Genomic DNA, 10,956 nt, shown 5'->3' with positions numbered 1-10,956 from the left:
ATCCTGAAAGTCTGTTATTTTTTTCTCCCAATAGTGTTGAAGTTATGAGCATTACAAAACAGGACACGCCCCTAAAATGTTCGTTGGGCCATAGATCCTTACCACAATGATATATTTGAAAAAGATGATAGATCTTAGATGATATAGCTTCCATGATCATTATCTCCAATAGGTTTGGTTTGAATTGGACCCCGTATGTCGGAGCAAACGCCTCTGATGTGTTTTTCACCAAAAAAAATATGGTGGAAAATTTAAGTAGGCGGAGCTTAGGGTACTGAGAGGCTTTTTTGTAGAGCAGGTCCAAGTGGACTTGTGAAAAAAAAAGCTAGTCATTTGAACATACTGGGTGAGGGGCGTCGCCGGTCAAATTTACAGGTGGCGCTAGAGAGCAATTTTTGAAAGCCGAATTTCGAGGTCCATGTCATCTGGCTATTTTCACCAAGCCTGACAAGCTTGCCAAATTTGGTGAGTTTTGGGATATGATACATACCCCCAATATGCGCCCAATGTTCAAAAATAAAAAAGTGGAATAAGAATTAAAGCTGCAAGCAGCGTCGAACGGGTCCTCGCTCACCCGCGCCGGTCGGGGGAGCCGGCGCCGAGGAGCCGGCGCCGAGGACCCGGGCGCGCCGGTCGGACTCGACTCGGGCCGCGACTTGTAACGAGCGCGACAAGTTTGGGGCGGATTCGACAAAGTCCAGTTCAGCCACTAGGTGGCGCTTTAACTACGTGAACATATTCATGCGTCGTGTGTCCCGACGTGAAGTATAGACCATGTCATGTAAATTCGATGTAAAATGCATAAATGCTTGTCGTCTTGAGTTGTGCACTGACGTCTCAATTCAATTCAGTTTATTTGTATAGCCCATTTTCACAATTTACAAATTTGTCTCAGAGTGCATTACAATCTGGACACATAGACATCCCTGACCTTTGACCTCACATCGGATCAGGAAAACAGAGGAGTACTCACAATCTGACCCCGACCTCTCAAGGCATCACGTGTATGATTAGTTGGGCACAGTGCATCATCCAATCTCCATTTCAACCAAGCTGCTGAAGCAGACTGGTGTTAGCGGCTTGTAACGGTTCTTCAGCGTCATCTGGAAAACAAAATTGCAGAAACAATAATGGTGTCAATTGGTCTCTTCAAAAGCAAATACTGGTATGATTCATAAACTTCAAAGCACAATAACATAACAAACCTGCGGCTGGACAATCCTCCTTAGTGCCACGTCCTATAAAGAAACAGAATAAACAAGAAAGTAACGGATTTGCTTTAAATAAAATTCAAATATTGTCATAATATTAATAATATTTATTTTTCGCTAACTTTAAATTGAATTCATTCGAAATCCGCATGGTGATATCTCATGAAAATAATTCTGGGCCTAGCTGAGGTCACCAATAACAAGACTGCAGTGTAATTTTTTAAAGAAAGTTACAGATTTGCTAAAAAAAAATTCAAATATTTTCATAATATTAATAATTAATACTGCGCACCATTACGATGACTGTGCAGTGGATGCACTGCTCTGGAGGAGGTCGGGCAGTCTTGGTCCTGTGCTGGTCCCAGTCCACAGGAACTGGGGGCAACCATGCTCATTATACTGCAGTCCAAACATCTCCATAGTGTCTGCAATAGAGATGAACAGCAGGACACCGGAGGTTAGTACAGCAATCAACATCTGATGTGTGTCTATGTGCAGTGATTTTGATGAGCACACTTTACATCTCAATGTCAGATCCCCTTCTAGTCAGAATATGATTATACTATGTAATTAAAAACTTCATCACACTCTGGTTCTAACATTGCTGATGAAAGTATACAGATCTCGTAAACAATATACAGGTTAATAACACCAAATGGTATTAATATTCTTAAAGAGTAGGTAAATAATATTTACCATATACTCATTAGAATTCTGAATTAAAATAAATGGCTCAAGAAGAAGTAATAAACTTAAGCATCACTCCTAGTTTTAATAAGCTGCTGGTAGTTTAATCTCTAATAACACTTCATGTATGAATTGAGTATATGTTGTATGACAGCCGTAATATGCAAAGTAAACAGTAATTATTCTTTCAAATGGATGTGGAGCAGTTAAATAGCTACATGAATATTAACTGCATGCATCTTCAAGCTTCATCAGAACACATTTATAACGTGACGTGAATTCAAAGACACACCGTGACTCTGTTCAGAGTTTACCGTTCTTTCACTGCGGTTATGTAACGTAATATCCACAGTATTTATGTGTTCATGCCGACTGGCGAACAGGAGAAACCATTATATATTTGAATGGATCGCATTAGCATGGAGCTCCTCGTGTAGCATAGCATTGAGTAACCTGTGACAATCACACACGGAGAAAGAGCACCGGATAAACACGGTGGATTTTACAGCGGTCATGTGAACAAGAGACTGCCATGACTAATTATCGTTGGATTGTAGTTCATTGTAATACATTTAAAATGCTTACCGTCTCAGACGGAGCAGACTGCAGACCAGGCCGCAGCTGCGTGCTTCTTCTTCTTCTTCTCTAAACAGCAGTTTGCATCCATATATTTGGTGCATTACCGCCACCTGCTGGCCTGGAGTATCGCAGCCAGCACGCTGTGTTATTGTTCGCCTCTTGATGTATAAAAAGCGAGATTACCGCCACCTGCTGGCCTGGAGTATGAAACGCAGGTGAATACCTGTATGTGGAAATGAGATGAGCTTTGCACAAACATAGTGAAACAGAAATCAATATTGGCGACATCCGGTACAGTTTAGAGCATGGTGCCAAGAGACTTTTCTTTCCGTCTACTTGTGTTACATATACCTACCCAGCGTTATACATGTAGGTCAAACGTAGCACCGGGGCTGCCTAATGGGGCTGCCTAATTGAATATTGTAGGTGGCGCTATGGAGCAAATTACCATTTTTGAAGAATAAAATCCTATCTGGTAACTACATCTTTGATTCTTAATATGTTTTGTTTGATGCGAAGAATGAAATGCTTTGTGGGCTGACATCATGACAATGTTTGGATTGTGTGTTACAAATTTGAAGCCGATCTGATTGACCGACTAAGAGAAGCAAGCCTATCGTGAAAGTGAATAAATTATGGTTATTTTACTTCTCAATAGGTGATCAATAGGTGTTCCTGGAAGAAATGTGCTTGTTTCTTCATGTGAATGTGTTCAGGCCTTGACTGGCATCACACATGATTTTTGGGTTAGTATTGGATGAGTTTAAGTTATAGTTTTAACATAAAGAAATCACAGAAAGAACAAAATTATTGCCAGTAAAAACGTAAATTTCCTACCGACGAAAAGTCCGTTTTTTCACAGTGTTCATTATTCAAGTCTTGAGATTCTATAAAACTGATGTTTAGCCGATTCTGTTGGCGTTTTGTGGGGGAAATAATCGATGGGGAAAAGTGGAAAAGGGCCAAATCAAGCAAAAACGCCAAAAACGCCAAAACGGCCAACTTTGGTGAATTATTGTAGCGCCCCCTACGGTTTAAATTGCACGAAATTTGCTGTGAATGTTCCAGGCTCCCTTCTACACATATCCTGACAGTCTGTTATTTTTTTTTCCCAATAGTGTTGAAGTTATGAGCATTACAAAACAGGACACGCCCCTAAAATGTTCGCTGGGCCATAGATCCTTACCAGAATGATATATTTGAAATAAGATGATAGATCTTAGATGATATAGCTTCCATGAACATTATCTCCAATAGGTTTGGTTTGAATTGGTCCCCGTATGTCGGAGCAAACGCCTCGGATGTGTTTTTCACCAAAAAAAATATGGTGGAAAATTTAAGTAGGCGGAGCTTAGGGTACTGAGAGGCTTTTTTGTAGAGCAGGTCCAAGTGGACTTGTGAAAAAAAAAGCTAGTCATTTGAACATACTGGGTGAGGGGCGTCGCCGGTCAAATTTACAGGTGGCGCTAGAGAGCAATTTTTTAAAGCCGAATTTCGACGTCGTTGTCATCCGGCTATTTTCACCAGCTGTGAGAACAGCTACAATTTGGTGAGTTAATTTATATGATACATACCCAAATATGCCCAATGTTCAAAAAAAAAAAAAAGTGGTATAAGTCTAATAATATCCCTAACAATTTCAATAGGTTCCTCTCGGTCAGACTTCGTCTGTCGCCGACCCTAATAATAATAACCCTAACAATTTCAATAGGTTCCTCTCGGTCAGACTTCGTCTGTCGCTCGGACCCTAATAATAAGAATTCTAACAATTTCAATAGGTTCCTCTCGGTCAGACTTCGTCTGTCGCTCGGACCCTAATAATACCCCTAACAATTTCAATAGGTTCCTCTCGGTCAGACTTCGTCTGTCGGACCCTAATAATAATACCCCTAACAATTTCAATAGGTTCCTCTCGGTCAGACTTCGTCTGTCGCTCGGACCCTAATAATAATAATTCCCCTAACAATTTCAATAGGTTCCTCTCGGTCAGACTTCGTCTGTCGCTCGGACCCTAATAATTCCCCTAACAATTTCAATAGGTTCCTCTCGGTCAGACTTCGTCTGTCGCTCGGACCCTAATAATAAGAACCCTAACAATTTCAATAGGTTCCTCTCGGTCAGACTTCGTCTGTCGCTCGGACCCTAATCGTTGGGCCATAGATCCTTACCACAATGATATATTTGAAAAAGGATGATAGATCTTAGATGATATAGCTTCCATAATCATTATCTCCCATAGGTTTGGTATGAATTGGACCCCGTATGTCGGAGCAAACGCCTCTGATGTGTTTTTCACCAAAAAAAATATGGCGGAAAATTTAAGTAGGCGGAGCTTAGGGTCCTGAGAGGCTTTTTTGTAGAGCAGGTCCAAGTGGACTTGGGAAAAATAAAAGCTAGTCATTTGAACATACTGGGTGAGGGGCGTCGCCGGTCAAATTTTTAGGTGGCGCTAGAGAGCAAGCCGAATTTCGAGGTCGGTGTCATCCGTCTATTTTCACCAATCCTGACAAGCTTGCCAAATTTGGTGAGTTTTGGGATATGATACGTACCCCCAATATGCCCCCAATGTTCTAAAATAAGATGCGGAATAATAAGAACCCTAACAATTTCAATAGGTTCCTCTCGGTCAGACTTCGTCTGTCGCTCGGACCCTAATAATACCCCTAACAATTTCAATAGGTTCCTCTCGGTCAGACTTCGTCAGAAGAAGAATAATAATACCCCTAACAATTTCAATAGGTTCCTCTCGGTCAGACTTCGTCTGTCGCTCGGATCCTAATAATACCCCTAACAATTTCAATAGGTTCCTCTCGGTCAGACTTCGTCTGTCGCTCGGACCCTAATAATACCCCTAACAATTTCAATAGGTTCCTCTCGGTCAGACTTCGTCTGTCGCTCGGACCCTAATAATAATACCCCTAACAATTTCAATAGGTTCCTCTCGGTCAGACTTCGTCTGTCGCTCGGACCCTAATAAATATCAATGTCCATTGTTACTGAGGGCCCTACACTCTCCCCTCCAAAATAAATGTCGGCCAGACATTCCAGATTTCCCAGAGTATTTCAATCTTCAACTGGTGAGTTATGGCAGAAGGCTCTATGAGAGTCAGCCTTTCAGGATACTTTCTGCATAACAGTCATTCATCTCTCGCTTATGTCATGGGTTAGCAGCAGACACCACTGGCCGGGTGATATCTGATGCGCTATTCCGCTAGTCTGGCGGCTATGTATCCTGGACTGAAAGGTTTTGACCTTATGTCCTACCCCATAACCCATCACACAGACCTACATGCAATACTGTATGTTTCACATATCCCTGTATTATTCTTCATGGTAAGTGGTCTGAGTTCTAGTACTCTCTTTATTGACACTCATGGACTTGTAGACTGACCTATTAACTTCCTATTTCCTTTTAAGCGAAACACTTATGAACACGTGTCTCATATTACTCTTTCACAACAAACAAACCAAACGTGAAACTACAACCCTTTTTCTTCCATTACTTCTGGATGGATAAGACGGCTGGTTGACCTAATCTGTTGTAAATGAGTGTTTTGGGTGGATTTCTTTGTCGTAAAGGATATTTTCTGGTGGAAGCTGATGGCAACTCAGGATCACTCTCGTCTGCTTCATCCGATGACGACCCTTGTCCAGCGTTGACCTCGTCTGCTCCATCAGATGACGACACTTGTCCAGCGTTGACCTCGTCTGCTCCATCAGATGATGACACTTGCTCAGCTTCCCCTCTTTCTCCATGCTCCACCTCTGGTTCCATGCTGCCTTCATCATCTCTTACTGGACCCTCCTCTTCTTCGGCGGTTTGCTCCAGTTCTCTGACAGTGGCTTGTGGCTGGAATTCCTCTGCTTTTGCTCTCAGCTGGCTCCTAACATGTTGAAGAGATTCTGCTGGTCGTGTGGTGATGACTCTCCAGTTATTTTCGTCCTCCGAGCTACTGTCAGAGTTTCTGTCCTTCTGTTTTCGCTGTTTTTTCTTCGTTATACCTGTGTTCGACTTCTTTTTTCCCATTTTCTCTTTCTCTTGTTTATCTTCTTCCACAGGCAGGAAGTCACAGGGCAGTAACAGGTTTCTGTGCAGGACTCTGGTCCTTCCTGGGCCTCTCTCCGGCTGTACAACGTAGACAGGACTGTCCTTTGGGGGCGGCTGTAGCTCAGTGGGGTAAGAGGGCCGTCCTGCAACCGCAAGGTTGTGGGCTTGATCCCCGCTCTCCCCATCAGTTGCAAGTCGAAGTGTCCTTGAGCAAGGCACTGAACCCCCAGTTGCTTCTCAGGCGCATCACTGCAGCCCACTGCTCCTTAATAACTAAGGATGGGTTAAATGCAGAGAACTAATTTCCCCTTAGGGATTAATAAAAGTGTATATATATTTTTCTTCTTCTATTTATTTATGTTTTCTCTCGGTTATCACATGGATTCTCTCTTCCCAATATGATCTGAGTTTTCCTGGTCCTCCTCTGTCTTTGAAGTTTCACACCAGTACTCTACACCCTGGGTGTAGCTCGCCTCCATAAGCTTTTTGGTCATAGTGCTTCTTCGCTCTACTTTTCTCCTTCTGGACTGTCTGCGATGCTAGCCTGTATGCCTCCTGCATCCGCCTTCTCCACTTGCTTGCATATTCATTGTGAGAAGCCCACTGGTCAGTTGGTTTCAGGCCAAACATCATGTCAACAGGAAGTCTAGGGTTCCTACCATAGAGAAGTTAGTATGGGGCATATCCTGTTGCTTCACTGCGCATACAGTTATACGCATGCACAACCTTAACTAAGGAGTTCTTCCAATCTGACTTTGCATCTTCTGTTAGATTTATGAGCATAGAAAGGATCTTCATTGATTTACAGCTTGTTTTTCTCCCTCACTAGAAGAGAGATGTCATTGCGTCTGTCTTTTCCTCCCAGATGAGGCCACTGTCCTGTGATGACATATTCTCTTACCTTGCCAATGACTGGATCATCCTCTTGTGTTTTCTTTAGGTTTTCAATGGATACTTCAGCCACTGGAGATGTTATTCATTCTTTTTCTACTTCATTGCATGCTGCAGTGATAGTGACTGGACACATCCAGGGCTCATGCTCGTGGAATTCGAGTTGCAGTGCCTCTGTGACTGTTGTTATCACCTCGGGCTCCATTTCCTGTGTGCATGTGTGGATGTATTGCTCCATGTCCAGCGGCATTCGCGACAAGCCGTCAGCGTCTCCATTGGCTTTTCCAGGCCGATATTTGATTGAGAACGGAAAGTCGGCTAATTCTGCAATCCACCTGTGTGTCGTGGCGTTCAGCTTTGCTGTTGTCAATACATAAATTAAAGGATTATTGTCTGTGTAGACAACAAAAGAAGGTGCATAGTACAAGTAATCCCTAAACCTTTCACAGATTGCCCACTTCATGGCTAAGAACTCTAGCTTTCCAGAGTGAAGGTGGTAGTTAGCTTCTGGAGCGGTTAGTGTTCTTGACCCATAACCGATGACAACCAACTTGCCTTGCTGCCTCTGATAAAGTACTGCACCAAGCCCCTGCTGAGAAGCATCACAGAAGCATCAAATGGTTTCTCAAAGTCTGGGTAACCTAGGAGTGGTGGACGCAAAAGGTGCTCCAGAAGCTGGCAGAGCACTTCCTGATGTTGTTCTGTCCAGACGATAGGCTGGCTTGAGGAGTGCTGAGCTGAACTCTTAGTTTTCCCCTTGCTCCTGGTTGCTTTTGATCCTTGAACTTGACTACCTGGCATTTTCTCAGTAGACAGAAGATTGTACAGCGGCTTGGCGATGCGTGAAAAGTTTGGGATGTATGGCCGGTAGTACGACAGGAATCCTAACATTTTCCTCAAGTCGCCGACAGTCTCAGGTCTGCGGTCTTTTAGTGCCTGTACTGGTGCTATTTCTGCTGGATCCATGCAATAGCCATCCTTTGATATAATCTTGCCGAAGAATCTCACCCTGTCTTTAAAAACTTCACACTTTTTAGCTGTCAGTTTTACTCCATGTGCTTGATAACGACAAGCAGTAAGCGGTCAACTACTCTCCTCCATGAAACCCTGCCTTGGTCCAGCACAGAGAACCACGCACTTCCACTCAGGCTGTTTAGCATGTCTTGTACTCTGGGAATAAACGCAAACTTCCATCTTTCTTACGCACACAGACAATTGGTGAAGAGTATGGGGACCGGGATTTCTTTATCCATCCTCTATTCAGTAGATCCTCCAAATACTCCTTCACCTCCTTGTGAAGCGGTTTGGGTACAGAGATGTAGGTGCATTTTACCGGAGTTGTGTCACTTAATCTGATTTTCAACTGCAAAGATGGGATACACCCCACATCATTGTCGTCCTTTGAGAATGCCATACATTCTTCCCGTAGCATTTGACTAACTTGTTCCTGATTTGTCTAACTTGTTCCTGCTGGTCTGTAGTCAGGTGATCAACTGATACTGGAGGGTCCCATACATCTTCTTTGACTGTGTTCCCCTGTCTGTGTTGTTCTTGGTGCTTCTCAAGAATGCTGTCTGATTTTGCCGTGTTTCTCTGCTCACTAGTCTTCGATGTCTCTTTGCTACAAGTTGTTCTGACGGTGGGATCACTAGCATGAGCTGGTCTTACATCCACTGGATATATGGCTTTGACTTGTTGCAGCTTTCCCAACACTGTGCGAGGGGAGAGAGTGATGTCTTGCTTGCTTCCATTAGTGACAGGGATAGCCACTCTTGACCAATTTCCTTTCTGCAGGCAGATGACGGTGTCAGTAATGTTCAAGCCCTCTGGCCACTTTGGGATCTCCTCAGCTTCAAAAAGAACTTCCTGTTTTGTATAGAGGGGACCTGTCCTAACACTACACTTCACCTCTCTGGTCTGACCTGCAGGAATCACTGTCTTTAGCCTCCCAAGCTTTACCACTCCTTCCCGGTCATTCTGGTCACGACTCTGCATCTGATGGATCGACACATCTGCTTTTTTACAGTCAATGGAAAAAGCTTCTTTTACCACAACAGGTGTCCTTTCTGGATGCTGCTCCATTCCACTCATTACAAGATGCTCGATTGCATTGTAGCCAATAATCGGTGAATCTGCTACACCTGGCTGGTCCGAAACAAGCACTGGCACGAGTAGCTCTGGTTGAGGACCCTTACTTGATGCCAACTTGAACTTCAGCTCAACCCAGCCAGCAAAGGGGATGGGTGTTTGATTTGCTGCTTTGCCAACAAGAGTCTCATCTTCATTCAAGAGTTCATTCATGCTCCGTAGCCGGATATGTGGGAGACAGCATTTCCTCCAACTTTCGTTGATAATCGTGACTTGTGAACCTGTGTCCCACAGTGCTTGTGTTGCTACTCCCTCAAAGAAACAGTCCACCATACACTTTCTTCCAATAAGGGCCTTCAGCTTGGCTTGGCGACGTAATGAGAGATGGCTAGCATAGGTAGCACCAACTGTCTGTTCAGTCTTCCCACTTTTCTCCAACTCCGCCTCCAGCTGCCTGATACGGTCACACAACAGCTCGTGCACCTTTTCATCTGGATCTGTGTGGCTTGGAGCTAATGCTTCTGGGGGTGAGACTGTTTGGATCGTCACATTTAAGCGGTCAAATTTCCTATCTGCTCTACAGCCTCTGGAAAGGTGCCCTGTCTGACCACACTTAAAGCAGTGATCACACTGATCACCTGTTCCCTGCTCCTGACACGCTCTACATCCTTTCTTCGTAGTACCTCTGACTTGGCGTTTGGGCCCTTGGGAGTTAGTTAGGCTTTTCTTTATTTCTGCCATTTCTTCCCTCAGCAATCTGACTGTTTTATACAGTTCTGAGTCTCTTGGACTGGTGACAGCAGGTGTTTTATAATACTTAGGCTTCACAACCTCTGCAGACTGCTCCTGAAACCGAACTCTAGCTTTGACTGCACCCTGATGCTGAGGACTGGGCTGCATTTCTGTCCGTAGTTCATTCACTTTTGGTGATTTACTGCTACTGTTCCTACTTTGCTTCGACTGTCTGCCCCACACATGCATGCAAACTAACACATCTTTTCACACACAAACACACAGACACTCACACACAGACACACACTCTCACACATGCACACACAAACCCCCACACACATACACACGCACAGAGATACACACTCACACAGATACACACTCACACACACACACACCTACCCACTCACACTGACATACACACAGACACACTCAAACACACAGACACACAGACATACACTCACAGACACACACACACAAACGCATACTCTCTCACTGACCGTGTTTACATGCATTCGAATAACTGGCTTAGTCGGACTGAAATCGAATTATCCGTTTCATGTAAACACCTTTGTTCGACTATGTGCGGTCCGACTACGATCCGATTAACACCCCTGGATAACTCGATCCGATCCGGTTGATAATTTGACTATCGCGGCATGTAACGGTGAATTGGATTAGGAACTGGACTTTGCGTCTTTGCGCATGCTTGAGATCCCGCCG

General features: G+C 43.9%; 1 long non-coding RNA gene across 2 annotated transcripts; it reads right to left on the bottom strand.

The window, feature by feature from the left end:
- Positions 1-786: 786 nt before the first annotated feature.
- On the bottom strand, positions 787-2,520 carry LOC130211293 (uncharacterized). 2 transcript variants are annotated; one of them, XR_008835001.1, is made up of 4 exons: positions 2,484-2,520; positions 1,504-1,636; positions 1,206-1,238; positions 787-1,103 (listed from the first exon to the last, which is right to left on the bottom strand). It is a non-coding gene; the product is annotated as an uncharacterized LOC130211293 (long non-coding RNA). The 2 variants fall into 2 exon arrangements; XR_008835002.1 differs by lacking the exon at positions 2,484-2,520 and adding an exon at positions 2,213-2,302.
- Positions 2,521-10,956: the final 8,436 nt, after the last annotated feature.

This window comes from Pseudoliparis swirei, chromosome 20, assembly GCF_029220125.1.
Source record: "Pseudoliparis swirei isolate HS2019 ecotype Mariana Trench chromosome 20, NWPU_hadal_v1, whole genome shotgun sequence".
NCBI lineage: Eukaryota > Metazoa > Chordata > Actinopteri > Perciformes > Liparidae > Pseudoliparis > Pseudoliparis swirei.
This window is presented reverse-complemented; position numbering and strand designations above follow the sequence as displayed.